The following is a 26,520-nucleotide window of genomic DNA, read 5'->3' as shown; positions in this document are numbered from 1 at the left end:
CGGCATCGGCCAGAGAAAAACCCATATCGGTCGACCTCTAAACATGATTGTCGGCTTTACATGCTGTGTTTTTATTATCTTTATGTGAGTAGTTTGTGTTTGAACATAAAAATTTAATCTTATACTTAAGCTGTGAGCACTTAAATCTTTTCTTTCTACCCATGACCTGGCGTCCTTGCTGAGATCTAAGGAGACCTGAGAGAAGTTTAACCACTTGCTTACTGGGCACTTAAACCCCCCTCAGTCCCAGACCAATTTTCAGCTTTCAGCGCTGATGCACTTTGAATGACAATTGCGCGGGCATACAACACTGTACCCAAATGAAATTTTTATCATTTTTTTCCCACAAATAGAGCTTTCTTTTGGTGGTATTTAGTTACAGCTCGGAGTTTTATTTTTTGCTAAACAAACAAAAAAAGATGCAAAAAAAAATAAAATAAAATCATGTTTTAATAGTTCGTTATAAAATTTTGCAAACGGGTCATTTTTCTCCTTCATTGAAGTGCGCTGATTAGGCGGCACTGATAGGCTGCATTGGTGGGCACTGATGGGCTGCATTGGTGGGCACTGATGGGCTGCATTGGTGGGCACTGATAGGCTGCACTGGTGGGCACTGATAGGCATAGTTAAGGCGGCACTAATAGGCACAGATAAGGCGGCACCGATGGGCACAGATAAGGCGGCACTGATGGGCAAAGATGGGCACAGATAAGATGGCACGGATAAGTGGCACGGATGGGCACTGATAGGTACCACAGATAGATGGGACTGATGGGCACTGATAGGTGGCACTGATAGGTGGCTCTGATAGGTGGCACTGCTGGGCACTGATGGGCGGCACTGCTGGGCACTGATGGGCGGCACTGCTGGGCACTGATGGGCGGCACTGGGGTGCAGCACCTTTGAGGCAGATTGGGTGGCACTGTGGGTGGCACTGTGGGGTGGCACTGTGGGGTGGCACTGTGGGCACTATGGGCACTGACGGGGGGCACTGACGGGGGGCACTTACTTTTGCTTTTTATTTTACTTCAGGATGGCACTGCGGGAGGCAGGTGGGCACTGGCAGGTGGCAGGTGGTCCCTTGTATTGATGGCCGTGATCGGGACTGATGTCCCGATCACGGCCGCCGGTGATCGGCTTTTTTTTTTTCTCCTCGCGCTGTCAGTGCGAGGAGGAATAATAGCCGATTACCGGCTCCGTTCTATCACATGATCAGCTGTCATTGGCTGACAGCTGATCACGTGATAAGGGGTCGGGATCGACCCCTTGCACGGATCGGTGATCAGGCGAGTCTCATGGACTCGCCGATCACAGAGCGCGCCGCGCGCGCCCCTCAGGGGGCGCGCAGGCCGCTCGTAACCGGGACGACGTCAATAGACGTAGTCCCGGAAATGTAGGTCCGTGCTAATGCCGTCATTTGGCAATAGCGCGGATCTCAAGTGGTTAATGCTCCGTGTTAACCCTTTTGATACCCGCTTGCATGACCACCTGTTTGCACAGGGGTCCATGCCATAAGGCGAGAGTGATTAGTTAGACTGGAGGTGGAGGGATTGTCATACTACTGTGGAAAAAAAAATTACTTACGTCAGCGCTACAGTTTGAATTTAAAACGTATTTGTGTGAACTGTGAAATTAAGTAATGGATTGTGGAAACTAACTAGTGTCGGGTGATTGTATATAGTGTACACCACATTTACCACTGACTAATGCAGAGTTGCAATGCAAGGAGATCAGCTAAAAGTAGTTGGATCTGTATGTGCGTTATAATTAATTGAAATTAGTCGATTAATCGATTTAACAAAAAACGATTAATCTAACACAAAAAGTTTAATCAGTATCAGCCCTAATATATATATATATATATATATATATATATATATATATATATATATATATATATATATATATATTAGGGCTGTTACTGATTAAAATTTTTGTGTTAGATTAATCGTTTTTTTTTTAATCGAGATAGAGATATAAATATATATATATATATGTAATTCTGCACTTTCGAGTTTTGGCCGTGGGTGCATGCCGCCACCTACAGCTCGCTCCCAGTGTGAGGCTTTTCAGAGAGGCAGCAATGACAGCCACAAGTGTAAATGAGCCCTAAGAGAAGTATAATATTCCATCACCAAAAAGATACATGTTCTATGTAGTGGTACCCTCGTAAGTCCTGCTGAGTTGGTTATAGCAATCTGCCAATCACCCTGCTCCCACGCACCATGTAAAGACATGATTTGGTTTTCTTCCTCTTTATTGATGGGATATCACTTGAATGAAAACAAGGGAGGTATGAGATGCCCATATAGGTTTTGTATATTGAAGGGTATCATCCATGGCCTGGGCCTAGTATATTGATTTTCCGTGTAGAATCCTCACTGCAGACTATTGCTTCTTCTGTTCAGTAGTGTATTTAGGTTTTGTGCTACCCCAGGCCTGACTAAACTCGTGCACCCCCTAATCTAAATATGACCTACCCCTTCCTGTCAAGGCCACACCCCTTGCTGTTTAAGACCTGCCCCCTGATATTTTTGAGTGGGGACACTAGTTCTGAGGGCCTGGGGGGGGGGGCAATGGATTCCCTTAATTTGCATAGATTTACTCTCACTTCCTGTTTGGCTATGGGGCAGGAAGTGAAGCACACATTTCTGATAATTTTATGGAGAGGACTAATGCCGTGTACACGATCAGAATTCCAGCCAGAAAAAGACCAATGAGAGCTTTTCATCGGAAAATGCGACTGTGTGTATGCTCCATCGGAATTTAGCTGTCCGAATTTCCGCCAGCCAAAAATTGATAGAAAGTTTTTCCGTCGGGAAAATTGAGAACATGCTATCGGAAATTCTGATCGTGTGTATGCAATTCTGACACGCCAAAACTCACACATGCTCATGGGGATGCAGACGTGACGTGTAACATGTTTGGGGGAGGAGCCTGATGGTGGTGCCTGTGAGGATACACGGAGAGGCTGCCAGCAGGGGCGGTGGATGGGGAGCCGGGCAGGAGCATAAGGGACACCGGGCTCTGTGACCGCTGCGAGCGGAGACTCCTCTGGGACACGCACTCCACACTTTACAGCTCGGCGGCTGTAAAAAGAGGTGGCGGACTGTTCGACTGAGCGGACTGGAGGACCAATCGGGGGAGGTGAGTCCTGAGGCCAGCCAGGGCTATCTATATGTGTTGGACCTGAGTGGAGACAGTACACGCCCCCCCTCCCTCTCCATACCCCCATTGAACAGCCTCCAGTCTGATGCCCTATGTTTTAAACCGGTGCACTGTACAGTGCAAATAGAGAACAAGGAGCTCTTGATGGGGACAGAGGAGACACCCAGAAGCAGAGGCAGTAGGGCAATTGGATCCGGATCTGGATAAAGGGAAAGAAAGGCAATTCTCCTCCGTCACTCTCCTCCTTACTCCTCTCCTCTCAAGCAAAAAACTTTTCTTCTTATATGTCAAATAGCTCAGTGGATATGATGGTTTGATGGACTTTATTTTACTATCAGCAGCTCAACCTGTATGATAATTGAAAAAAAATCTGAGAAAGGAGTTGATTACGTTAGAGGAAGATTCTAATTGAACTGTTGGTGAACTGTTATTTTTCTCTTTCGTTATAAAAAACAAAAAAGGGGGGACAGAACTTCTAACCCCCCTTTTCAAGGTAAAAAATCTCCTGAATTGTGTGAAAGTTAAAATCATATATTAACCACTTCAATACAGGGCACTTTCACCCCCTTCCTTCCCAGCCCAATTTTCAGCTTTCAGCGCTCTAGCGCTTTCAGTGACAATTGCGCGGTCATGCTACACTGTACCCAAATGAAATTGTTATCATTTTGTTCGCACAAATAGAGCTTTATTTTGGTGTTATTTATTCACGACTCCGTTTTTTTTTTTTTGCGATATAAGCGCAAAAAAAGCGGAAATTTGGGAAAAAAACAATATTTTCTTTTTTCTATTTGAAAAGAAATCCAATAAAATCAAATTTTGTCATAAATTTAAGCCAAAATGTATTCTGCTACATGTTTTTGGTAAAAAAAATTCCGTTAAGTGTATAATAATTGGTTTGTGTGATCACGGACATATGTACGCAAATGATCATGTACATATGTGTGCAGGTGATCACGTACATATGTGTGCAGATAATCATTGGGACATGTGATTTTAGTGGGACATATGTGGGGGACATGTTTTTATTATTAGGGACATGTGTTTTTATTATTTGGGGACATGTATGTTTTGGGGACATGTGTGTTTTGGGGACATATGTGGGGACTGTGTTTTCACTGTGTGGTGTGTTGTGTGTTTACACTACACTGATGATCAGTGAGTAAAAAGCTGTGAAAAGCAGCCCATACTCACTGATCATCAGCCGGCTGCAGCGTTCTGCTCTCCTCTTCTCAGCGGTGACTTCCGTGTGAGGAGAGGAGAGCCGATTGCCTAGCAACCGGCTGTTTGTTTACATCACATGACGGCCGTGATTGGACACGGCCGTCATGTGATCAGGAGGGCCAATCACAGAGCCCTCCTGCCGATCTGAGATGTGCCGTGTCCGGGTGACACGAGCACATCGGGATCGCGCCGCTGCGCGGGCGCGCGCGCGCGCGATCCCGCTGCTCCTGAATGACGTTCCTGAACGTCCTATCAGGAGCAGGCGGCTCCCACCCGGCCGTATATATACATTGGCCGGGTGGGAAGTGGTTAAGAACCTCCCTAAATTAATGGGACCCTACTACTAATATAACGCTCTTCATATGGTAAAGGAAAAATGATTACTAATTGTGTCAAAGGGTAAACTGATTTTGCTTTGAAGGAGAAGGGACAGACCAGAGTAAAGAATATCAGACAGGTCTCTCCATCTTTGGGAAGAGGCGGTATGAAGAAGTAGGGTATCCGATCATTAGTCTCCCCCTCTCTTGGACTGCGTATTTTGAAGTACTACAAGTATATTGCTTAGAGGGTGGACATGTAAAATATGAGAGGCCGTTCTCAAAAACTACAGAACCCAAAACTCCAAGGGAGAGCCTAAATACAAGTGTAAATGCAAGCTCAATAGAGAAATATTTAACAACAAAAGAGGGGAACCCCAAAAGCCCAGGAAACAACAAAAAACACTAAGAAAGAGACAGCTAAACAGAAGGGGGCCCAAGGAGATAAAACTCGAGAAGGAATGGAAATGGAGAGGGAAATAGAAACTATGGAAGGAGAGGATCATACAAAGTATATCCCAAATGCCCACCAAAATAGAGATGATGGCAATGTTTGAGAGGTTGGAAAACCTGATCAAAAGCAAGATTATAAACGTTAGGATGGATCTGGGCCATCTGTTGAGGAGAGTAGAGGAGGCAGAGGAAAAAACGGAGAAACAAGTGCAAGAAATTACAGAATTAAAAACACAAGTGAAAGAATTACAAACGAGTCAGAGAGACTTTCTTTATAAGATGGAAGAGCAGGAAAACCAAAATAAATGCCAAAAATTGAAAATAAGAGCTTTGCCTGAACAAAACGGAGAGAACTTAGAGGAAAAGATGGAAAAAATATTTAATCCCTTATTGGGGCGAGGAGAGGGAGAGGAGTTAAAGATCGATAGAGTACACAGGATAAGGAAACCCCTTGGGCTGAAGGAGGAAGTTCCGCGTGATGTCATCAGGAAAAAAATAAATAAATGAACCTACAGCCTGAAACCTCGAGAATAGAGTCTCCCAACTTGGGTTTGATTAAATGGGAAAGATAATAGGATGCTTTGTTTTCAAAGTATGTCCACAGTTAACTGCTTGACATAAAACGTCAGAGGCCTAAATATATCAGCAAAACGGTTTAATGTTTTGAACGAGATGGAACGGTATGATGCTGGGATTGTTTTTTTGCAGGAAACTCATCTATTCTATGAAAGCAAGATTAGATTATATTCCTTGAGGTACCCGGAATGGTATTATGGTGATTCGATGACATGTAAATCAAAGGGGGTGGCTACTGGTATAGGAAGGGAGGTTCGCTTTACTCTTGAGGACAGGCTCTGAGATCCAGAGGGAAGATTCCTCTTCCTAAAGGGAAAGTTATGGGGGATAAAGTATTAGTTAATATATATAGCCCTAATAGAGGTCCAACAATTTTTTTGCAAGGAAACTCTTGGGAGTTTAAGAGTGGGCTGGTGATTATCGCTGGAGACCTAAATTTGAGCATGAACCCGGAACTGGACAGTACGTCCCATGCACAGGGGATAGGGAACATACAGCTGAGAACAATAAAGGATCCGCTGCATCAGTTCCAGCTGATTGATGTTTGGAGAACGCAGCACCCAAAGAGATGGGATTTTAAGTATTTTTCCCCTGTGCATGGGACATACACCAGGATTGATTACTGGTTGGTGGAACATAGGGCACTGGATTGTGTGATATCTACAAACATAGAAATTAGAACATTGTCAGATCACGCTCCAGTGATAATGAAAATCAAGGTTCCGGGGCTGCAGAAACCACCTTTCTCCTGGAAACTGAATAAGGAATTATTAGATGAAGAGGGGGAAGAAATAATAGGAAAGGAGTTGGAGCTATTTTTCCCCATTAATGAAACTGGAGAGACTGCAGAGAATACTATTTGGGAGGCCCATAAGGCTTATATTAGAGGAATGTATATCCCATTAGGAGCAAAGAGAAAGAAACAACAAGAGTAGATTATTAAGGGAGGAAATTTATAAATTAGAACTATGCCATAAAGAAGAGTATAGCAAGACAGGAGGACAAGAATTGGACCTACAGCATAAATGAATAACTAAAAGGGAGGAGTTAAAGGAATTAATGGAACAAGAAATGAGGATGACATATAACAGAATTGCGAAACAGAGATATCAATGGGGGAATAAAAACAGTAAGTGCCTATCTAGGATACTGAGGAAAAAAAGATCTATAAACTATATCGAGAAAATATTAAACCAGGAATGGGGAGCCGGTATATAAAACCAAGGTTATAGCGGGAGTTTTCAGGGAATATTATGAGCAGTTCTATTCAGCAAAGGGTGCACGGACAGGACAACAAGAGATTAATAGGAAAGAAAAAAAATTAAAGAATATATATTTCAAGCAAAAGTCTCCAGATTACCAGAGGAGTTAGTGCAAGAATTGGAGAACCCAATAACAGTACAAGAAGTAGATCAGGTAATAAAGGAGGCCACGGGAGGGAAGAGTCCTGGGCCTGACGGCTTCATTATTGAATATTTAAAAAAATTCAGAGAAATATTAGCCCCAAAACTCAGCGCTTATTATAATGGGTTGGGAACTAAATTTGGATTGAGCAAGGAAGCATCGACAGCTACAATTACTACTGTTTTGAAAGAAGGAAGAGAATACAATATGTTCAAATTATAGACCGATTTCATTATTAAACATAGATACTAAGCAGTTTGCTAAAGTTTTGGCCACCAGGATAAAAAAGTTGATGCCGAGCCTAGTTCACCCGGATCAAGTGGGATTCGTGGTGGGGAGAGAAGGTAAAGATAATGGAGTAAGAACCATATTACTACTCCAGAAAATGCGGGAGAGCGGAATCCCCAGTCTACTCTTATCGATTGATGCTGAAAAGGCTTTCGACCGAGTAGACTGGGGATTCATGATGGGTATTCTGGCAGGAATGGGTTTCGGCCCCAGAATTAGGGGCTGGATAGAAGTACTTTATAACAGCCCAATGGCAGCTGTAAGAATTAATAAAATACTATCCACCCCTTTTAGGATGTACAATGGGACCAGGCAGGGGTGTCCTTTGTCTCTTTTATTATTCGTGTTGGCATTGGAACCATTCTTGGAGACAATAAGAGGAAACCCCGACATGGAGGGGGGGGGGGTAGGAGTCGGGGGAGAGACACACAAGCTAGCAGCATTTGCGGATGATGTACTGTTCTATGTCTCTAACCCCCGAATCTCCATGCCAAATTTGGTAAAGGCTATTAAGAAATATGGGGAGCTGTCCAATTTCTAAATTAACCCTGGGAAATCAGAAATATTAAATGTAAATGTCAATCAAAAAGAAGAGCAGAGTATCCAGAAGGAATTTCCCTTCCTCTGGAAGATGGAAATTAAGTATTTAGGGATAAAATTTACATTATCAATTGAAAAAAAAAAGAATTACCATGCTAATTATATCCCTTTCCTGGAAGAGTTAAAAGAAGAAATAAGGAGGATTGTAATTAAACCCCTATCCTGGATGGGAAGGATAAACGCCTTAAAAATGATTATACTGCCGAAAATATTGTATAAATTCCAGATGCTCCCGATTCATATCCCTCCGGCGTACTTTAGAATTATTAAGACTTTAATCTCAAAATGTATCTGGCAGAATAAGAAACCAAGAATATCTTTAAGGATCCTGCAGCGGGAAAAAGAGCAGGGAGGACTAAGTGTACCAGACTTTAAAAAATATTACGAAGCAGTAGTATTAACACGGGTAGTAGAATGGACAAGATTAGAGAGTAAAAAAAGATGGGTAGAAATAGGGCACAGAATGGCAGGCACAAACTTAGGGAAGAATATCTGGACACCACCACAATATAGATCATTGGGGGGTACAAAACTAACACTCACAAAGAATGTGTTTAGAGTTTGGGAGGGGGTACACAAACACAATAAGTGGAAATATAACTCCCCATTAATATATTTAAAAGAGAATGATCTCTTTCCACCAGAAAAAAAGCACTTTGGGAGGGAAGTGGATAAAAAAAGAAAATATTCAATTGAGACATATAATAAAAGGAGGGAAATTAAAACATTAGAAACACTAAAGAAAGAAAAAGATTGGACTTAAATGAATAGCGATACCTCCAGCTTAGACAGCGTCTAAGTGCCCGTTCACACTACCGCGACTTGTCAGGCGACTTAGCCGCCTGACAAGTCGCGCTCCGTTCTGTACTATGGAACCGTTCTAATAGGAGCGACTCAAGTCGCTCCGACTTAGAAAAAGGTTCCTGTAGTATTTTCGGGGCGACTTCAGGCGACTTGCATTGACTTCTATACAGAAGTCATTTTGCAAGTCGCCGCTGAAGTCGTGTGCAGGTCGCGTCTGTGAGTCGCGCTGCAAGTCGCGTCGCCCCTGTGTGAACGGGCACTAAGCGTTACCCCGACCACTGAGAGATGGAGAAAAACTGACAGCATTTGAGCTGATAAGTGAGGGGAAAACTGCTTGGTTGGGGATCTCACAGATATACAAGATACTGAGACGGGAAGGTGAATTGGAGGTGCCAACATATATAAAAAAAATGGGAAAAAGAAATAGGCCCACGAGGTGAGAAACAGAATTTAGAGAATATTTTAAAGCTGGTACATAGGTCTATAATAATAATAGACCTATGTAATAATAGTAATAAATATTAGGATGACAGAAACAAATTTCAAATGCTTAGCAAGGTGGTATAGGACTCCCGATACAGTTGCAAAATTCCAAATAGGCCAATCTGGGGAATGTTGGAGAGGCTGTGGACAACTGGGGAACATGGCCCACATATGGTGAAATTGCCCAAAGATTAAAAACTACTGGAGAGAAATAATAAGATACATAAAGGTAATAACTAAAGTCCAGATACCCGAGAATCCCTGGACCTGCCTTTTCCATGGTATAGACACTCCAATAAAAGAATATAGAAATTCCCTCATAATTCATTTGTTGAATGTGGCCAAAAGCCTGATCCTGAAAAAGTGGAGGGAAGTAGAACCCCCTAAAGTAAGGGAGTGGTTAGAAAAAACAGAGGAGATATACAGAATGGAAGGACTTAAAGTAGATGAAGAGGGTGGAAGTAGGGTATCCCAGAGGAAGTGGGAGAGATGGAAAATATTTAAGTTAACAAAGGAATATAGTGAGATATATGGACTTTGGGGGGGGGGGCTCCCCTCCCTCCCACACATATTGGGGTGTGGATGGGAGGGCCGGGATAGGGTGGGTTTGGGGGGAGGGAGGAAAGGGTGAAAAATCGGAAGCATGCATAGTAAAAAAATCAGGATGGTAGGTCTGATGCGGATGAGGGATTGGAAGGGGTGAGAAAGAATCTTTTCTAAGGACATTTGTTAGTTATTAAATATGTGATATTATTGTTTCTTTTTATGGCCTGTTTGTAATAAAATACTCTGAAAAATTAAATAAAGAAAGAATAAAAGAAAAACAAACTCACGCATGCTCAGATTCAACTACGAGATGGAAGCTATTGGTTACTGGCTATTGAACTTCCTTTTTCTAGTCCCGTTGTAGGTGTTGTACATCACCGCGTTCTAAGCGTTCAGAATTAGGTGTGACCGTGTGCAGGCAAGACAGCTTGAGCAGAATTCCGTTGGAATTCTGTCAGGAAAACCATCAGAGCTTTTTCCGATGAGAATTCCAATCGTGTGTACGCGGCATTTGAAGATATAACCATGCCAATGGTGCAGCAGAGAACATATAGCACAGTGAGGAAGGTTTATGGTCCAGGATGATAGGACAGTCAAAATTAGAAGCGGCAACCCCCCCCCCCCCACAGTTGCAACCCCCCCCCCACAGTTGCGGAATGCGGGTCGCCCGTATATCGAAAGCAGTGCGGCCGATTTATGGGGGCTCTAGACTAATTTGCTTCTCAGCCCAGTCCACCCCATGAGACTGCCTCTACATTAACAGTGTAGCTCAAGCCGGAAGGGACTCTTTCCGTGCTGCCCCCCTGCAAAGTGCTGCCCTAGGCCTGGGCCTTGTCAGCCTAAGCCAGGATACAGCGTTGCTTCTGTTACTTGACATATCTGACTGAAGATTTACTACTCACTGCTTTCAGTTGGAACAAGAAGAATCACTCTAAATAATTCCCCTCTAGACTGATGTGGTTTTCCAAAGGCCTATACCGCCTATCTTCCATGGCTCTGAGAATTAAACAGCCTCACAGTCTCTGGAAGTTGTTACCAATGTGCACACACAGGATCTCCCCTCCTGATGACTTGGCACATGGCATAAGATAGAACTACTCTACTCTCTACTCTCCAGCTTTTACTTTTCTTTACGTTACACTGACCTTCTCTTTTGGATCAAATTCCTGTGTTCCCCGTTCACAGAACGCCAATCTACTTCCGCCACTTTACTGCTACTTCTACGTGATCTTCTCCAGCATGCAAGTCTTGTGTTCTCTGGCCACAGAAACTTGATACTTCCTCATAGAGATGAAGATCTTTCCCTAGGACTCCTTCCTAGCGGCTCCTCCATTCCTCCTCTGCACGCACGTGTAGGGGCGCCTGATACAGCACCTCAGCACTCCATGTTGTCTTTCCTGCTGTCCACAAGTCCTCCCTGGAAGCATGTGACCCCAGCTTATATGGGAGGCCTGCCCCCTGCCAACACAATTTAATGATTGGTCAGGGCTCCTCACATGAGCTGCCTGCCACTCAGGTCTCAAGTCCAGCCTCCTTTTCAGAACAAATCCTTCTGAAAGCAGGGGAGGATTTCTGAGCCAGAATACAGGTGGCCACACCCCCAACTCTACTGACACTCCCATTCCCAGATCAAAACAACCAGGCCTGAAAGAAATACACAAGCCTGGCTAAATTTACCTGCACCTGAGCCCTGAAAAAATACTACTTTAGCACCTACCTTTAGGTAGAGGGTGCTACATATAATATAGAACCGTTAACTGATCAGCTTAAAAATGAGCATAAATGCAACAGCATATACCAGGGGTCATCAACCCCCGGGCCGCGGCCCACTACCGGGCCGTGGCTCTTCTGCAGCCGGGCCGCCGGTGCGGACGGGTGGCATGAGAGAGCCCGGCTGCCAGCTGTAGAATGTGAAGTTCCCTCGGAGTGGATGAACAATGTCGGGGATGGTGAGAGTGAAGCGCGCATTCCATTGCTCAGTGTGGTCACGTGCTCTCCCTCACCTCCTGTACACAGCAGTTAGTGTTGTCTATTGCTGAGCGCTGTGTTGTTTGTTATGCAGAGTGGACCCTCCCTTTGTCTCTCACACGGACACTCCCCGTACGATGTGAATGAACGTGCCCCCTCCTCACTGGCCTCACCCCGCCTTTCTGTCATAGGGGAAGGTGCAGCACACCATCACCTCCAGGACAGCCCACAGTAGCAGAGAAGCCACTGGTGTCCCTTGGTAACGAGGCTGAGGGTGGATAGAGCTGAGAGGAGACGAGTGCACACTTCTTCCGGGAGAGCAGGGAGCCACCCCCTCCCCTCTGATCCCTCCATATACTTACCTGCTGCTAATCCTCAGCCCTCATCACTGAACACTCACCAACATGACTGAGCTCTGGAGGAGAGGTGCGGGCGAGTATGACAACACTACCAGTGACAGGGTGAGTGTGAGCGGGGACTGACTGGGAGTGGGTCACCTGTGTGCATGGAGTGTGCAGGGCCTAGTGGGGGCACTAATTTCATATGTGAGGGGGCTACCTTCATCTGTGGGGGGGCTACCTTCATCTGTGAGGGGGCTACCTTCATCTGTGGGGGGGCTACTTTCATCTGTGGGGGGCTACCTTCATCTGTGAGGGGGCTACCTTCATCTGTGGGGGGGGGCTACCTTCATCTGGGGGGCTACCTTCATCTATTGGGGGGCTACCTTCATCTATTGGGGGGGCTACCTTCTTCTGTGGGGGCCCTGCCTTCATCTGTGGCGGCTATACTACATCTGGATGGACTGGTGTCTTTATTCAACATTACTATGTAACTATGGTGGCAGGCGACATGGCCAGTGACACGCTCAGGGCTCCCACTGATTCTGCATTATGGTGAGTTGAACAATTTCATTTAATACTACAATGTAATAACAGTAATAAAGAAATAATGCGCTGACAAATTGCCCGCGAAAAAAATCGCTTACCCATCGCGTGCCATCCCTAACCTCCGCCACCCCGGGCCTTGCCACAATTTTCTTCCACGCAACCGGTCCCCGGTGCCAAAAAGGTTGGGGACCGCTGGCATATACACTTTTAATGGTATGAGATCTCTAAAATAAAAAAATAAATAAAAAAAGTTTGTATTTAAGAATATCTGAAGCTTTTTTTTTTTAAATATAGTGGTGCTGAAGTTCTTTGAAGTGCAAAGAATATAACAGAATATGTAAAAAGTGTGCAAAAATTCAAAACGAAAGACATATTGCAAAAGATAGTAGGACAAGCCCCCAAAAATTGTTGGTGACTGGGAACAAATTGAAGGCTAATTTATTTTAAAAATTCTTCAGCTCTGTGTATACAAAGGAGCATGGGGGAGCTCATGTCCATAATGGGGGTGGTATTGACACAGCCCCGATGATCCACAATGGCTCAAAAGTGATATGGTCCAGAAATATTTAGACAGAATAAAGGTGAATAAAGTACCTGGACCTGATGACATCCACCCACGGATCCTAGAAGAATTGAGCTCTGTAATTAAAATTTTTGAGAAAAAGAAAAAAGGCGTGACTTTATATGAAGCACGCAGTCAATAGTGAGGGGTCAAGAAATTATATATTTATTATAAAACATGATGAAAAATTCCATACAAATAGGTACATGGGTCACAAAAATTCATCTATGTTACATATATTTATTTTATATCGGTATTACACATTTCATATACATAGGCTCATAGTTCATCTATATTACATATATCTATATTGTATCAGTATTACACATTGCATGTACGGAGGCTCTATGCATTTCGGGGAGTATTTATATCCACTCTTCAGGAGCAACAATGTGTATTATCTGAAATGAAGCATAAGTTTCAGGTCAATGCTTTTAAAAAAAATAAAAACATAAAAAATATATAACTTGGGAATTAACCCTGGTTATAGAAATGCTCACAGCTACCGTGCAGTGAGTGCAATAGTGATAGCTGGAGGCTCCCCAAGGGGCATATTTTCTGGGAGCTGTGCTGGCGCCCGGCGCACCCAAAACTCCCACATGACAACACCCAGGGCGGACAGAACTCCAAAGGGTATTGGTCCCTAGGAATGGTTATGTATGTGATTGAAGACGTCTAAAGAGTAAAATGTGAGGGTGAATATAGTGACATGAAAAAATAAAAATAAAAAAATGAATAGTATGAAAGTGTACACAATATAACAGTAGGGTATTGTACCTGTGCTAGTGATGGTATCAGTGAAAAACAAAACCATTGAATCACATGTGGTGTGTAATAACCAAATCCAAAATAAAAAAATAATATAAAATAAAATGCAAAAAATGTGAGTGAGTGCATTATCTTGGATACCTTACCTAGTGCTGAGAGATGTGAAGCAATGAAGTGAAGTGCTGGGTGCTAGCAATGTAAGGAGGGAAGACCAACCTGTGGGAAATGCGGACCCAGAATGGGACACATAAGGGCGCGCACGACAATCACCCGCAAACACCACGCTAGTGTGCAAGGAGGGGGGAGGTGCCTGTGGCCGAGAGACCAAGTCTTGCGGTGTTTGGCGCCAATGCCACCGCTGTGTGCCGCTAATGGAAAACACCAGGCGCAATGGTGCTCAGAAGTACAGCGCACCCATAGTGTATAGGGCGTGACGTCGATGCACAGCGCGGCGGTATCCCAACCCTCCCAGAGAAACATAGGGGAGGGGAGGAGATCCCGCTGTGTGCATCGCAGCTCTTGGGTATGAAGTGAGCTGATGGCTCAAGGATCCAGATCACATGGCACTAATTATGCAGGTGTAAAAATAACTAAATATTTGATTAATTTGATGGAACAAGCATAGACCACCTATAAAATATGTGATACCTTAGCAAGGTTAAAAATTAGTGAAACAGGTTGAACAGACCAACTGCAATAAAATTATTCTGATTACTATAGTCAGACCTGACGCTATACAAGGTGCGTGCTTCCATCCCTATTTGCACTGGCAAGAAATGGGGAGAAATTGGGACTTTATATGAGGCCGAGACCCGGTGGGGTCTCATGTCTCCATCCCTGTCAATATGAGAAAAAGAAAAAAGGCCGGACTTTATATGAAGAACGCAGTCAATAGTGAGGGGTCAAGAAATGATATATTTATTATAAAACATGATGAAAAATTCCATACAAATAGGTACCTGGGTCACCTTGCTAAGGTATCACATATCACATATGGTATCACATAGGTACATGGGTCACCTTGCTAAGGTATCACATATTTTATAGGTGGTCTATGCTTGTTCCATCAAATTAATCAAATATTTAGTTATTTTGACACCTACATAATTAGTACCCTGTGATCTGGATCCTTGAGCCATCAGCTCACTTCATATCCGGGAGTTGCGATGTACACCGCGGGATCTCCTCCCCTCCCCTCCCCTCCCCCATGATTCTCTGGGAGGGTTGGGATACTGCCAAGCTGTGCATCGATGCCACGCCCTATACACCATGGGTGTGGCATTCTTCTGAGCACCATTGCGCCTGGTGTTTTCTATCAGCAGCACACGGCAGCGGCATTGGCGCCAAACACCGCAAGACTTGGTCTCTCGGCCACAGGCACCTCCCCCCACCTTGCATGCTAGCGTGGCGTTTGCAGGTGATTATCGTGCACGCCCTTATGTGTCCCATTCTGGGTCGGCATTTCTCACAGGTCTTCCCTTCTTACATTGCTAGCACCCAGCACTTCACTTCATTGCTTCACATCTCTCAGCACTAGGTAAGGTATCCAAGATAATGCACCCACTCACATTTTTTGAATTTTATTTTATATAATTTTTTATTTTGGATTTGGTTATTACACACTACATGAGATTCAATGGTTTTGGTTTTCACTGATACCATCACTGACACAGGTACAATACCCTACTGTTATATTGTGTACACGTTCATACTATTCATTTTTTTTTGTTCACATGTCACTTTATTTACCCTCACATTTCTTCTAGAAACTCTTTAGAGGTCTTCAATCACATACATAACCATTCCTAGGGACCACCACCCTTTGGAGTTCTGTCCACCCTGGGTGTTGTCATGTGGGGGTTTTGGGTGCGCGGGACGCCAGCACAGCTCCCGGAAAAGATGCCCCTTGGGGAGCCTCCAGCTATCACTATTGCACTCACTGCACGGTAGCTGTGAGTATTTCTATAACCAGGGTTAATTCCCAAGTTATATATTTTTTATATTTTTATTTTTTTTTAAAAGCATTGACCTGAAACTTATTATTCTTCATTTCAGATAATACACATTGTTGCTCCTGAAGAGTGGATATAAATACTCCACGAAACACGTAGAGCCTCCGTACATGCAATGTGTAATACTGATACAATATTGATATATGTAATATAGATGAACTATGAGCCTCTGTATATGCAATGTGTAATACCGATATAATATAAATATATGTAACATAGATGATTTTTTGTGACCCATGTACCTATTTGTATGTAATTTTTCATCATGTTTTATAATAAATATATCATTTCTGGACCCCTCACTATTGACTGTGTGCTTCATATAAAGTCACGCCTTTTTTCTTTTTCTCATATTGACAGGGATGGAGGCATGAGACCCCACCGGGTCTCTGCCTCATATAGAGTCCCAACTTCTCCCCATTTCTTGTATATAATTTTTAGGGACTCATTAATGACAGGAATAGTACCACTGGATTGGTGCAGGGCCAAAGTCTTTACCAAGTAACTATAGACCTGTTTAACTTCTATAGTTGGGAAGATACTGGAGAGATTAATAAAAGACCACATAGATGGGCTCTTGCAGGAAAAACATATTTTAAGCAACAGACAGTATGGATTTGCGAAAGACAGAAGTTGTCAGACAAACCTGATTTCTTTTTATGAGGAGGTAAGTAAAACCTTGGACAGAGGGGTGGCGGTGGACATGGTATACTTGGACTTTGCAAAAGCTTTTCGATACAGTTCCGTACACACGGCTCATGTGTAAAGTCTACAGGTTTAGAAATATCAGTTTGTAAATGTATAGAAAACTGGCTAAAAGACAGAATTCAGAGAGTAGTGGTTAGTGACTCTTACTCTGAATGGTCCAACGTTATCAGCGGTGTACCCCAAGGTTCAGTGCTGGGACCCTTACTTTTTAATATCTTTATAAATGATATTGGGTCTGGGATCAAAAGAAACATTTACGTCTTTGCAGATGACACCAAGCTATGCAGCGGAATAACGTCCTTACAGGATGTCTCCAATTTACAAGCCGACCTCAATTCTCTGTCTAATTGGGCGACTATGTGGCAGATGAGGTTTAATGTTGATAAATGTAAAGCTATGAACTTGGGGCCTAAGAATATGCATGCATAATACATGCTAGGGGGAGTACAACTGGGGGGATCCATAGTGGAGAAGGATCTGAGGTTTTTGGTAGATCATAAGCTCAATAATAGCATGCAAACCCAAGCTGCGGTTTCCAAAGCGAGCAAAGTCCTTTCTTGTATTAAGAGAGGTATGGACTCCAGAGAGAAATATATAATTTTGCCCCTGTTCAAATCATTAGTAAGACCTCATCTGGAATATGCAGTTCAGTTTTGGGCACCAGTTCTCAAAAAGGATATTGGGGAACTGGAGAAAGCGCAGAGAAGGGCAAACAAACTGATAAGAGGCATGGAGGAACTCAGCTATGAGCAAAGACTAGAGGAACTGAATTTATTCACTCTTGATAAGAGGAGATTAAGGGGGGATATGATCAACACGTACAAATATATAAGGGGTCCATATAGTGAAGTTGGTGTTGAGTAATTCTCTTTACGGTCAACACAGAGGACACGGGGGCACTCTTTACGTCTAGAAGAAAAGAGATTTCATCTTCAAATATGGAAAGGTTTCTTCACAGTAAGGCCTCTTTCACATGACCGATCTGTTCAGGTCCGACTGTCAGTTTTTTAGGCGGACCTGAACAGATGCTCCATAGAGATCTACGGAGCGTCGGATGTCAGCGGTTACATGTCCACTGACATCCGACCCGCTCCGATCTGAAAAAGTGTGACTGAGGAAAAACCTACTTTTCCATCCGTCATCGGATCGGATCGGGTGACACTAGACTCTGTGGTCCGTCGTCATCCGATCTCCCATAGGGGAAAGCGGCGCTCTGACAGGTCCATCCCTGCACAGTGTGCAGAGACAGACCTGTCATCTTCCTGCTCAGCGGGGATCGACGGAGCGATCCCCCGCTGAGCAGAGCTGATGTCCACGGGGCAGATCAGCACGGATCCGCCCCATGTGAAAGAGGACTTAGTGCTGTGAAAATGTGGAATAGACTCCCTGCAGAGGTTGTTCTGGCCAGCTCAGTAGATTGCTTTAAGAAAGGCCTGGATTCTTTCCTAGGTGTACATAATTTAACTGGGTACTAACATTTATAGGTAAAGTTGATCCGGGGAAAATCCGATTGCCCCTCGGGGGATCAGGAAGGACATTTTTCCCCTGCTGTAGCAAATTGGATCATGCTCTGCTGGGGTTTTTTGCCTTCCTCTGGATCAACTGTGGATATAGGATTGGGTATATGGGATTGTATGATATTCATTTTTTTTTTTTTTGTGGTTGAACTGGATGAACTTGTGTCTTTTTTCAACCTGACTAACTATGTAACTAGGTAACTATGTAAGTATATACTGTACGCTACAAAAGTTTGTTTAAAGTTTAAAGTGATGCTAAACTTTGGTTAAAAAAACAAAACATATTCTAGTCTGTATTCTTAACCACTTGCTGATCACGCTATAGCAGTTTTACTGGTACAGAGCGGCCTCTGTGCACAGGATCACACACACACACATATATATATATATATATATATATATATATATATATATATATAGTATATGTGAGCCTGCACTTCAGGATTTTGGGCATGCCGGAGGCTCACTCCCACTGTGATTATAGATAGTGGGAGCCAATTAGCAGGTACGGTGGACTCAATGTCCACCAGCACCCGCCGATCATCCTGTAGAGGCAAAATGGTAGTCTGTGTGAACAAGGCAAATTGCCATTCTGTCAGTAGGGAAGACATGTATCCTGTGTCTCTGCAAAGCAGGAACATGAATCAATGCCTCCTCCTAGTAAAAGCACCTCCCTTTAAAAAAAAAAACACTGGCTAGGCACAAAGTTAACCCTTTGATTGTCCCTGATGTTAACCCCTTCCCAGCCAGTGTCATTAGTACAGTGATAGTGTATATTTTTAGCACTGATCACTGTATTTGTATCACTGGTACCCAAAAAAGTGTAGTTCGGTGTCTGATTTTCCACCACAACATTGCAGTCCCCCTATAAGTCACTGATCGGCACCATTACTAGTAAATAAATAAATAAAAAATCCATAAATATCCATAAATATATCCCATAGTTTGTAGACGCTATAACTTTTGTGCAAACCAATCAATATACGCTTATTGGGATTTTTTTACCAAAAATATGTAGCAGAATACATATTGGCCTAAATTGATGAAGAAATTAGATTTTCTACATTTTTTTTGTTGGTTATGTTTTAATAGCAATAAAAGACCGACAATTTTGGAAAAAAATAACATTTTTTACTTTCTATTTATAGCACAAAAAAAAAAACCCCACAGAGGTGATCAAATACCACCAAAAGAAAGCTATATTATATATAAGGACGTCGTTTTTTTTTTTTTGGGTACAGTGTCACACGACCGTGCAATTGTCAGTTAAAGTAACATAGTACCATATCGCACAAAATGGCCTGGTCATAAAGGGGGTAAATATTCCGGGGCTGAAGTGTTTAAAGTGGTTATAAATTCAAAAGGTTTTTACCTTAATGCATTCTATGCACCTGAACGGTCCCCTTAATTCTATGCATTAAGGGGGGGGAAAAACTTCCAATACCTGTTTCCCCCCCCCCCCAACACTTACCCTCTCTCGATCAAGGACTGTGCCCAGCTGTAGGTCTTCTCTCCCTTCTCCCTGATCTAACAGGAGGCTCTGAGGTCAGAGGGAGCCATTGGCTCCTGCTGCTGTCAATCAATTTCTGTGAGAAGAGATCGGGGGGCAGGGCTGAGACATGCAGTGTGTGTGTGTGTCTTTGGACGTACACAGCCTGGCTCGGAAGTGCACCAGCATGACTGCCCCCATAACAAGCAACTTGCTAAAGGGGCACTCGGAGGAGAGGAGGGGAACAGCAGAAAAGGAGATAACATAGCATAACTTTTTTTTTAATTAAAGAGAATTATCCTTTACAACTGCTTTAACTCAAAACGTCCCTTCTATTGCTCTCAGCCTCTACCAAATCTCCAAATTCCCTTTTTTTTCATTGCTGTGATTTGACTTCCTGTTAGAGGCTACATTCATTCTCCATGATCCCACCAGTGGCGGCTGGTGCTCCATTTTTGGGGAGGGATGGTAAACAAGGCTGGCCTGTCACAGTATATATGCGGTTGGTGGTCCAGAACTCATTAAGCACCCATGCTAGTGTTAAATGGTTTGTCTCATCCATATAAACTCATACATTCTGCTGGAGGGCATGAACTATTTATTATAGAAAATTTAAAAAAGAATGCGTTTTTTTTCAAAATTTACACTATTTTTTTGTTTATAGCGCAAAAAATAAAAACCGCAGAGTGGATCAAATACCACCAAAAGAAAGCTCTATTTGCAGGGAAAAAAAGCCTGTCAATTTTGTTTGGGTATCACATTGCACAAACGCACAATTGTCAGTTAAAACAACGCAGTGCCGAATCACAAAAAGTGCTCTGGTCAGGAAGGGGGTAAATTCTTCTGGGGCTGAGATGGTTAAATTTATGCTAAAGTTATTATTTAACAATAAAAGGAAATACAATTGTTGTTTTTTATGTGAACCAATAAAGGTGACCCGCGGCTAAAATGTTGCAAAAAAAAAAATGGAATGGTGTTTATTAATTTCGGGCTGTAGCTTGGAAAATGATTTTATTTTGGGGAGGTATGGCCTACAATCTCAAGTAAAAAATTAACCTTTTTATTTTTTTCAAAGTTGCTTTTTTTGTTTATAGCGCAAAAAAAGAAAGAAAAAAAGGCAGAGGTGATCAAATACCTCCAAAAGAAAGCTCTATTCATTTTATTTGGGTACAGTGTCAGACGATGGTCAGTTAAAGTAACGCAGTGCCGTATTACACAAAATGGCCTGGTCACGGAGGGGGGTAAACCTTCCAGAGGTTAATACAGCTTTAAAAAATGTTAGCAGATAAAACATTTATTTAGTGAGTGTATGGAGCAAACTGGCTGGAGTACCAGTGTCTAAAGCCGCGTACACACGGGCGGACTGTCTGTCCAACTTAGTCCGCCGAAACACATTTCAGCGGACAGTCCGCTCGTGTGTGGGCTTCAGCGGACTTTTTCAGCGTGCAGTCTGGCGGACTAAGTATTTCGGAATTTCCGTAATATTGTCCGTCCAACTTTGGTTTCAGCGGACAGTCCGCTCGTGAGTAGGCTAGTTCGACGGACTAAGTATGGCGCATGCTCAGAAAGGATTTACACGGCAAAAGGTTGAATTGCAGTGTATTGGACGTCCTATTTCTAGTCCCGTCGTACGTGCTGTACACGTCATCGCACAAGCTTTCGACGGACTGTCTGTTCATCGTGTGTGGTCAAGTCCGTTCATTCGAAAGTAGGACGGACTGTCCGTCGGATTGTCTGACGGACTTAGTTGGCCAGACAGTCCGCCCGTGTGTACACGGCTTAAGAGGGACCATTGTGTGGGTGAGATACAGAAGGGACAGGCCCTGATGAAGGACAGTTGGAGACAATGTGACCGCTCTCTTGTTTTGCAGCCTGTCCAGGTGCTTATTAAAAAAACAGACATAATGTACTTTGATTAAATTTGTGATTTGTGTGACAAAGAATCAAAAGTCCACACTTGTGCGCTTCACCTTCACTGTTTATTTTGACTTCAATTAGATCGCTGGCGGCGTCATTATTAATGAGGCTTAGACAGAGATGAATAGATTCATTAAAATCCAGTGTGAGATGAATCACTCCTTTTCTTTGAGAGACACAATAAAGTAGCAGTCTAATAGAAGCATGAAATGTTGAGCTGTACCTTCATTAGTCTAGGGGCCTATTCACACCAGGTGCACCGGGCTGAGATGGGCGTCGTTGCCCAGCACAGTCCCAACACATGGACAAGCAAAAGTGCCTTACATCCTATTTTTTCAGTTTGCACCACTGTGCTGCAGTAGTGTGCCCTGATAAAAAGTAGAACATACACCAATTTTTTTTTTTTTATGACAGCACATCGCAATGCACTACATGAATGGAATGTTATTTTTTGACATTCCGATAAAGTTGAAAAAAAGAAAATATAAAGAGCACAACTTGCTTTGATCCAGGCCTCGGCACTGTGTACTCCACAACAACGCACACCAGTGTACGGTACGTTCATGGGATGGAGGGGGGGGGGGGGGAGTAAGTGCACACAATGGGATTGGTTTACTAAAGGCAAATAGACTGTGCACTCTGAAAGTGCAGTTGCTCCAGATCTTAGTAAATGAGGTAAAGCTTTACTTTGCAAAGAATACCCAATCACATGCAAGGAGAATTAAAAAAAACAGCATTTTTTCTTGCATATGTGTAGCACTGACTCCCGAAGGAGCGGTTGGTTTTAATGGGCTTACCATTACCTTCTTCACCTCGTATGCGTCTAGGGGTTTCCCGAGGCCCAAGAACTATAGAGACTGACGACAGCTCCGCTTAGAGGGATTTTTATTTGCAAAAACGTAGTTAACGAACAGTCTCTCAGTATAGGATCAGGGTTTAGGTGAAAAGGCCAGGTACTCTTAGCCCTTGTACACACGGTCGGAGATTCCGACAACCAAATCCGTCGGATTTTGTCCGTCGGATTTTGTCCGACGGATTTTGTCCGTCGGATTTTGTCCGACGGATTTTGTCCGAAACTGTTGTATACGCACAGTCGGACAAAGTTGTCAGAAAATCCGACGTGATGACGTTATTTTGTTACGACGGGACTATGTTCATGCTAGTAGCCAAAAGCTTTGGTGTAGGAATTTGATCTGAGCATGCGTGGCACTTTGTCCGATCGGAATTCTCTACACATGATCGGAGTATGTCCGATCGGAGCATTTTGTCTGAAAATATTTCCGGCAAGTTGGAAAAGTTGGTCCGACGGAAACAGTCCGATGCATACCACACACAGTCGGAATATGCGACAAAACGCTCCGATCGGACACATTCCGACGGAATCTCCGACCGTGTGTACAAGGGCTTAGTGTCAAAGTCAGTAGTAAAGAACTTTCTTACTTTGCATAAAATCCAGAGAATAGCCATTCACAGCTGGATCCTCACCCTAGTTGGATAGTCCCCCTCTTACCAGGCCTAGCAGCCAACAGGGTGCTTAAATCAGGAACAAGTCTCTGCCACAGACTTTGTTATAGAACATGTAGGAATAAGTCTCTGCCACAGACTTTGCTATAGAACACGTGTAAGGAAACTTGAAAAACTTGTAGAACGCTCGTGTGGTACCAGTATCTTACAGCTGGTCTGGCGATACCGTACGATATTGGATTCACTTAGGTCCTTCAGCTGTTCAAGGCTCTTGCTGAGAAGCCAATCCTTGCATGGCCTTCTCACGAAGAGTCCTCCCCTGGGTAACTACAAAGTTGCTGGGCCTCTCCACAACCTGAGACGGCACCGGACCACCTCCGAATCCTTTCTTTCATTTCCTCGCCTCGGGCTAGCCAGCCCCGAGACGTAAAGTCTGGTGGATCCTCACCCCAGGCCATAGGAATCCTGTGGGCTAGTCAGGAAGACCAGGACCATGCAGCCAGAACATACTTCTGGACCGGAACCCCCGAAACACGAGACATCTGCATCTTAAGTACCCTCTCCCAGAAAGAACAGCAAGAGTGGCACTCCCACTGGGCTGGTTCCGAGAGAAAGTAACCTTAAAGCACCCAACTAGACTGTGTTTCCATGCCTGCCAGAAGTGACAACGCCCCCTGCGGCTAGGCAGAACATCCTGTAGTCTAGTCAGACTGATGCTGAGGTCAAAATTTGGAGAAATTAAACCCAAACCAAACTACAGTTTAGGTGTAACATTAAATTTCAAAAACACATAGCTCGTGCTCTTCAGGAGCCGGCACTACATATGATTGGATTATGGAAGTCAGCAGAGCTTCTGCTCATTTACTAATGAACCCAAATAGACTGTATACCGTATATACTCGAGTATAAGCCGAGATTTTCAGCCTCTTTTTTGAGGCTGAAAGTGCCCCCCTCGGCTTATACTCGAGTCATCGCTGTCTGCCTGCTCGATCAGCGTGTCGAGCAGACAGACAGCGGCCATTCTACCCTTCAAACGCCACGCCTCCGCCTTCGCCTGTGATAGGCGGAACACTGAATTTCCCAGCAGCCTGTGTTCCGCCTATCACGGACATCGTCTCATCCTCGTACTACGGACGAGGATGAGACGATGTCCGTGATAGGCGGAACACAGGCTGCTGGGAAATTCAGTGTTCCGCCTATCACAGGCGGAGGCGGAGGCGCGGCGTTTGAAGGGTAGAATGGCCGCCGAGGCGCCGACGAAGAGCGGCGATCCTGGCAAGGCACGGGACGGAGGCAAGGCAAGGCACGGCACGGGACGGGACGGAGGCAAGGAGGCAAGGCACGGCACGGCACGGGACGGAGGCAAGGAGGCAAGGCACGGGACGGAGGCTCGGGACACAGGTAGGCTGGACACACACACACACACACACACACACACACACACACACACACACACACGGACACACACACACGGACACACACACACACGGACACACACACACACACGGACACACACTCACACACACACGGACACACACACACAGGGATGGATGGATGGAGACACACACACACAGGGATGGATGGATACACACACACAGGGATGGATGGATGGATGGAGACACACACACACAGGGATGGATGGATGGAGACACACACACACAGGGATGGATGGATGGATGGAGACACACACACACAGGGATGGATGGATGGATGGACACACACACACACAGGGATGGATGGATGGATGGACACACACACACACAGGGATGGATGGATGGATGGACACACACACACACAGGGATGGATGGACGGACACACAGGGATGGACGGACACACAGGGATGGACGGACACACAGGGATGGACGGACACACACACAGGGATGGACAGGCATGTCTCACCCTCGGCTTATACACGAGTCAATAAGTTTGCCAGTTTTTTTGGGGGTAAATTGGGGGCCTCGGCTTATATTCGGGTCGGCCTATACTCGAGTATATGCGGTACTTTGCAAAGTGCAGGTGCACACAGTCTATTTGCCTTCAGTATATCAACCCCTATGTGTTAATACATTGAATTGCATTCTCAGTGGGCACAATGGGGTTGATTTACTAAAGGCAAATAGACTGTGCAGTTTGCAAAGTGCAGTTGCTCCAGAGCTTAGTAAATGAGCAGAAGCTCTGCTGACTTCCATCATCCAATCATGTGCAACTGCACTTTGCCTTTACTAAATAAACCCCAAAGTTCCAACAAGTTGGCCAATAAGCTTCAACAGTGAGCCTGAACCCATTATAATGGGGCCTTATTGTAAAGGAATATACAACAGTCTCTCTCTCTCTCTCTCTCTCTCTCTCTCTCTCTCTCTCTCTCTCTCTCTCTCTCTCTCTCTCTCTCTCTCTCTCTCTCTCTCTCTCTCTCTCTCTCTCTCTCTCTCGTACAAGACACACTGGGTGACTTTCTGTCCCCTGCAGCATCTGATGAAGGAAGAAGCTGTAGAGCAGGGTGGTGGTAATAGCACCTGAAACCCCAACCGTTGGACCAGGCTTGATGCCCCTACACTGTCCCTCCTTCACTGGAACCTCTCCCTACACTAAGCACACTGTCCCTCACAAGCAAGGTTCTGTCCCTTAACCCAACCACAATGAGCACCAAATGCAGTGAGCCGATGCTTATTATAAGCACTGCCCTCACTAAAGATGGCTGCCAGGGTCATCTAGGGTTGCAATGTCCAATCAGATAGCTGCCACCCTGATGATACATACAGAGGCTTCAGACAAACAAAGTTCCACTTATCGTCCGTTCACTTAGTGTAGCAGCGCTGTGAAACAACACCTACAGCGAGGAGACTGCACTGCACCTGCTTATACACATACAGTGCCTTGCAAAAGTATTCACCCCCTTGGCATTTTTCGTGTTTTGTTGCCTCACCACCTGGAATTAACATGGATTGTTTGTGGATTTGCATCATTTAGTTTACAGAACATGCCCACAACATTGAAGATGTTTTTTTTTTTGTTTTATTGTGAAGCAAACAACAAATATTATTATTATTATTATTATTATTAATAACTATCTATATAGCGCCAACAGTTTACGCAGCACTTTACAATGTATAGGGGAGACAACACAATTACAATACAAAAGGTACAGGAGGGCCCTGCTCATAGAGCTTACATTCTAAAGGGAGGGGGTGGTGGTACAAAAGGTAATAGCTGCAGAGAATTATTTGATGGGGGCGGCTCGGGGACAGTTAGGTGGGTGTGGGATAGGCTTCCCTGAATAAATTAGTTTTCAGGGAACTCTTAAAGGTGGACAGGGTAGGGGCTGAGCGGACCGACTGGGGCAGGGAGTTCCAGAGGATGGGAGAGGCTCT

At 44.2% G+C, this 26,520-nt stretch overlaps 1 protein-coding gene and 1 long non-coding RNA gene across 2 annotated transcripts in view; one reads left to right on the top strand and one right to left on the bottom strand.

The window, feature by feature from the left end:
- Positions 1–11,326, bottom strand: part of LOC143987160 (uncharacterized) — a 41,479-nt gene extending 30,153 nt beyond the window's left edge. The window contains exon 1 of the long non-coding RNA XR_013276604.1: positions 11,006–11,326. This is a non-coding gene — a long non-coding RNA (uncharacterized LOC143987160). The remainder of the gene's footprint in view (positions 1–11,005) is intronic.
- The window catches only part of RD3 (RD3 regulator of GUCY2D), a 118,387-nt gene that overhangs the window by 73,715 nt on the left and 18,152 nt on the right, over positions 1–26,520 (top strand). The gene's annotated exons all lie outside the window — the stretch shown is intronic.

This window comes from Lithobates pipiens, unplaced genomic scaffold, assembly GCF_037356315.1.
Source record: "Lithobates pipiens isolate NorthernLeopardFrog02 unplaced genomic scaffold, aLitPip1_a1.2 Scaffold_18, whole genome shotgun sequence".
NCBI classification, from domain to species: Eukaryota; Metazoa; Chordata; class Amphibia; order Anura; family Ranidae; genus Lithobates; species Lithobates pipiens.
Note: the sequence above shows the minus strand (reverse complement) of the source record. Positions and strands in the feature narration are given on the sequence as shown.